Source organism: Coccinella septempunctata, chromosome 2, assembly GCF_907165205.1.
Source record: "Coccinella septempunctata chromosome 2, icCocSept1.1, whole genome shotgun sequence".
Lineage (NCBI taxonomy): Eukaryota > Metazoa > Arthropoda > Insecta > Coleoptera > Coccinellidae > Coccinella > Coccinella septempunctata.
Genome location: NC_058190.1, coordinates 5,816,971 through 5,822,246, shown reverse-complemented (window position 1 = coordinate 5,822,246; position 5,276 = coordinate 5,816,971). Strand labels below are relative to the sequence as shown.

Genomic DNA, 5,276 nt, shown 5'->3' with positions numbered 1-5,276 from the left:
TTATTTATCATTATGTTTCTGAACATTTACTCTTTCTTGTTGAAAACTTTCATTTGATTGAATACTGGGTAAAATATTATCAGTGCTTGACGTCCAATGGGAACAACCAGGAGTGAGGGTGTGATCATTTTGAAAATGAGAAGATTTCCATGATACACTTGTATCAGGATTTCCAGAAAATTCAGAGGAAATAGGAACTGGATCATTTCCAGTATCAACAATAAACGAACTAGCGTTGAAATTTTTATTTGAAGTTATTGGAGGAGGACAATTGGGTGCTGATAACGGGGGATCATTTTCAAATCCTTCAAAACTTCGAAGAAATCGGGAAGTTATTCTTCGTTGATGCCTTTTAGATATAGTCGAGAAACTTTTGCGATATTTTGGCATAGTTTCAATTTCAATTTGAACAAACTAGCAAAAAATAATCTGAAGTTAGTAAAAAAACAGAACAAAATTAGTGGTATACTTACTTGATTTCAGATATCCAAAAATCTTTGAGTAGACATTATTGATAACAACCTTATAGCACTAGCGCGAGTACTCGTCTCGTGTGTGGAATAAGCGGTTATATGATTATGCCCGTTGCCGTTCGCCGTTCTTTGGTTCTTTCAGGAATTGGCGCGAATAAAAGCGATCGATAAAAACCGTCGTTTCAGCGTTTCAGAAATTGGCGGGGAAACACTTGAACATAGAGATATGTAAAAATAAAATAATTTTTCAACACGTTCTTCATAATATTCAGTTAGAAGTCACAATCTTTTTTTCACTAAATAAGTGTGTCTACCACACACATCGAATTAATTTTCTCAATTTCAAATGAAAATGTTACGTATTCGTAGGGGATTTACCCAAATTGTTCGAACAGTGTATTAGGAAATATAAGCAGGTATTTTATAAAACAACCAAGATGTCAGCTGAAATGCTGTACTAACTTCTTCATTTTGTTGCAAAAAGAATAATAATATTGAAAGTTTGTCCTTTCACCTATATACCCTCGATAGAGTAGCTATATCACCAACATGAAACATTGATGTATCTGGGATAGAGCACAGCTTCATAGTCATACTCCCTTCTTGATCTAAAATTGGTACATCACAAATATAGAACAAGTTTCTAGATATGTTACGTGAATACCACATAGCCGGCATATGGCGTTTACAGAAATTTCACATATTCTGAATACAGCGCGGGCACATCCTAAATCGCGGATCGGTTACGTAATGATTACGAAAAAATACTACATAACAAAGTTCCTTATTAGGTCTCCGTAGAAAACATAACAGATATGTTACTGGTCAACTGGGAAGTGAGTCATGTAAAACAGTTTTCTTTAGTTTTATTCTACATTTTCATCAAGTATTGGCCACATCAATTTACCATATTTTATTGACGCTATTTATATATCAGTTATACAAAGTTCATAAACTTTTTTAATTATATTTTGTAGGATCTTCAGAGCAATCTGATCATGATGATTCTCAAGGGAATTCTTCGCAAACTGACGAAACTGCCATACCTGTTTTATTTCTTCCTGGTAAGATAAATTCAAATAAACAGAACACGTGTAGTTGTAAAACTACTACTTTCAGAGCAGTACATGATCAAGGAAATTCTTCTAAAACTGAGGATGATGAGAAGACAAAATTGTTCGCAGGGACTTCCCACTTCGTAGGAAAGACAACCCATAATGTAAAATGTAAAAATGTAAAATGAAGGCAAAGAAGATTATCTTATGATGAGAGAGTATTATCAAAAAGAATAGTTCGGCAGGGCAAAAAAATCCGAAAGTTTCATCAAATTGATGAATTGTGTTTCTGAGCCCACATATGATTTTATAATGGCTCAAGTCAGAAACCAGCATGTCAAGCCTAGAGGAAGGCGATTCAAAGTTGAGGACAAAATTCTGGCTCTGTCTCTCTTGAAGGCAAGTGGAAGAGGATATCGTTTATTGTCGAAACTTTTCACCTTGCCTTCAAAGAAAACACTGGGTCAGCTTCTTAGTAAGATGCCACTGAAAGCAGGTATAAATAAGCAGGTATTTATATCCTTAAAGAAAACTGTCACTAAAATGCCGGTGGAGGACAAGTTCTGTATCCTCATGTTCGATGAAATGTCTGTCACTCCTTCCTTGCAATATGATTGTAAGCAAGACAATATAAAAGGAGTGCCAGACACAGGACGTTCAAGGAAGCCGGATATTGCCGAACATGTGACAGTGTTTCTTCTGAAGGGGTTGGGAAAGCAATGGAAGCAACCAATTTCCTACACCTCCAGCAGTGGTCCTGAAAAGACAACAAATCTGAAGAATGCAGTGAAAGAAATAATTCAAGCATGCCAAGAGATTGGTTTGAAGGAGGTTTGTACTGTGTGTGGCCAGGGGGGTGCAAATTGTGCTTCTGTCTTTCAGGAGAAAGACAGAAAGGAGTATTGCCTCAGGCATCACTTGGAGAACCGCTACTTTGGATTTCTTGTGAATAAGCAGGAAATCATCCCTTTGTTCGATGTTCCACATTTGATCAAAGGGATTCGTAATAACCTCATGACAAAAGACCTGCACTTTTGTCATGAGGGTATAGAAAGAGTAGCGAAGTGGTCACACATAGAGACATTTTATTTCCTGGATTCTTCAGATGATGTAATAATGTGCCCAAAACTAACCGACCATGTGTTGAGAGGCAAAGTTAGGAAAATAAAGGTATCATGCTGCACACAATTGTTTTCACATCAAGTTGGGTCTCTTATGAAAAGGATTTCTACATGGAGTAAATATAGTTTATTTTCATTGCGATGATTTCGACACTTTGTAAGAACTGTTAGCTTTGAAGTACTTGTGATTTTTTTATTTCTTGTATGAAAATAGGTACTCATAAGTGTTCTCTATTTCACAGATATCGATCATGAGAATAGGTTACCGCCAGAAGCTGTGGGTACTGCAGAACTCATCCTTTCAATAGACAAGCTATTGGATAGTCTTAACAGCAATACTAAATTGGCTCCGAGTGGCAAACCATTGAAAGGAGGTGTGACTAATGGATCGTGTCACCAAGAGTTCTGGAGGAATTCTATTACATGCCTGAAGAGCATGAAATATTTTTCAAATGAAAAGAACTGCCTGGTTTCAGTGCCCTCCTTGAAACATTTAATTTTCACAGTAAGAGGATTCATGAGGGTTACGAAAAATCTGTTGTCGAAACATAAATTCAATTATGTTTTGACAAGAGCATTGAATCAAAACCCTCTTGAAAATTGTTTTGGAGCAATTAGAAGCCATGGAGGCAGGCATGCTTCTCCAGATGCCTCCTATTTCGAAAGCTCCTTTAAAGCCTTACTGGTCAATAATTTTTTGTCACACCATTGTCTGAATGCAAATTGTGAGTGATTTTTCAGAAGGCGCTCTTAATAATTTGAGCGAATTCCTGATTGGGAATATGGAAGGTGAGGCTGGACCCTCCAGGGAGACACCTCCTATTCCTACTCTCCCACTAAATGTATCTCTGACTCGAAAGTCGAGAGTAGCAGAGAACATATTGATGTACATGAGCGGATATTTCGCGAAACGCCTCTCGAAAACTTTGACATGTTCTGACTGTAAACAACTTTTACTATCAAACCATGAGCTTGTTCAAAATACAGATTTCATCGAGGCTAGAAAATATAGAGCAGATTCAAAAATGGTGGTACCAGGTAGTTTTTTTCATCATCTAGTGTTTTTCACGTTTGTATTATCTTATTCCACGCTTATGCCACTTTGAGAATGTAGGAGGTGTTCTCAAAGAAAAATTACAGCAGCAAGTAAATTTCAGGCCAGTTCACTGTCAGTTACATTCTGACTCAGGAACTGCTGCCTGTAATTTATTTGTAAAATGTAGTTTGTATTTTTGGTGTAAACGTGTTAATGCAATTGTGAAGGGCAACATACAAAATAAATAAAAATGCTCCAGGTATGTATGATCCCATAAAGCAGATAGCCCGTGAAAAATATTTGAAATCGTGTAAGAAACCTAGGCATTGACATGTGACAGAGCCATGGAAGGAGGTAGGAATGAAGTTTTGATAAATGTGGGAAAAGTGTGAATTTATTTTTTACATTTATATGGGAATTATTGGTTACAGGAATATTAGTGCTTTGTGATGAAGGATTTCCCCAAATTGAATTGAAGAAATCAGCAAAGTACTGATGAAACGTCAACAAAGTTAAAAAAAAACAGTGTTTTCCTTCAGTCTTCTAACCAATAATTCCCAGAGCTCATTAGAATAATTTCTGTTTTATTTTTTACTTATAAACCCATACACTTTGATGTATATATGGACATTAGAATCATTTCTATTTTATTTTTTACTTATAAACCCATACACTGATGTATATATGGACATTAGAATAATTTCTATTTTATTTTCTGCTCATAAACCCATACCCTGATGTATATATGGACATTAGAATAATTTCTATTTTATTTTCTGCTCATAAACCCATACCCTGATGTATATATGGATATTAGAATAATTGCTATTTTATTTTTTGCTCATAAACCCATACACTTTGATGTATATATAGACATTAGAATAATTTCTATTTTATTTTCTACTTATAAACCCATACACTTTGATGTATTTTATATGGACATAAGAATTATTTCTATTTTATTTTTTACTTATAAACCTATACACTTTGATGTATATTATATGGACATTAGAATTATTTTAATTTTATTTTTTACATATGAGGCCATACACTATGATGAATATATGATTTATTTATGAAGAAATAGAGTTATATCATTGCCTACATATGTGTTTTTTTTATTCCAGTCATCAAGCTTCTGAGAACATTGTATTTGAAACAATTCGTACTGGAATGGTAATATAGCATCGTGACATGCTATATTTATTTATTCCAGTACGTTGTTTCAATCCCGAACTTCAAATCAAAATAAGTGATTTTAAATAGGAAGCATTTCAAATTTTCCCGCACATTTGTTTCGAATTCCGACCGCCAGAGGGCGCTTTTATTTCCATGCACCACCGCATGGGGGCGCTGAAACTTGGCCCCACTTCTTAGAAGGGGAGTTTCCCTTCTATATGGGTGTGTTCTGTGATTTCACGATCTTCGCGTTCTTCACGCATCTCATTGTTGCAGCTCTGACCGCTGTCATAGTAATCGAACAGAGCGCACTGGATTAAAATATTTGATTTCAGCAGTCCGATAATCGTAACGAATCATCGATATTTCCTATCATTCCGTGGTCTTCCCCATCTGTAATAGTCTCTTGTAA

At 35.5% G+C, this 5,276-nt stretch overlaps 1 long non-coding RNA gene across 1 annotated transcript; it reads left to right on the top strand.

Annotated features, from left to right (window-relative positions):
• The first annotated feature begins 2,807 nt into the window (after positions 1–2,807).
• LOC123308121 lies at positions 2,808–3,934 on the top strand. The gene is made up of 2 exons (XR_006537056.1): positions 2,808–3,766; positions 3,807–3,934. It is a non-coding gene; the product is annotated as an uncharacterized LOC123308121 (long non-coding RNA).
• The last annotated feature ends 1,342 nt before the right edge of the window (positions 3,935–5,276 follow it).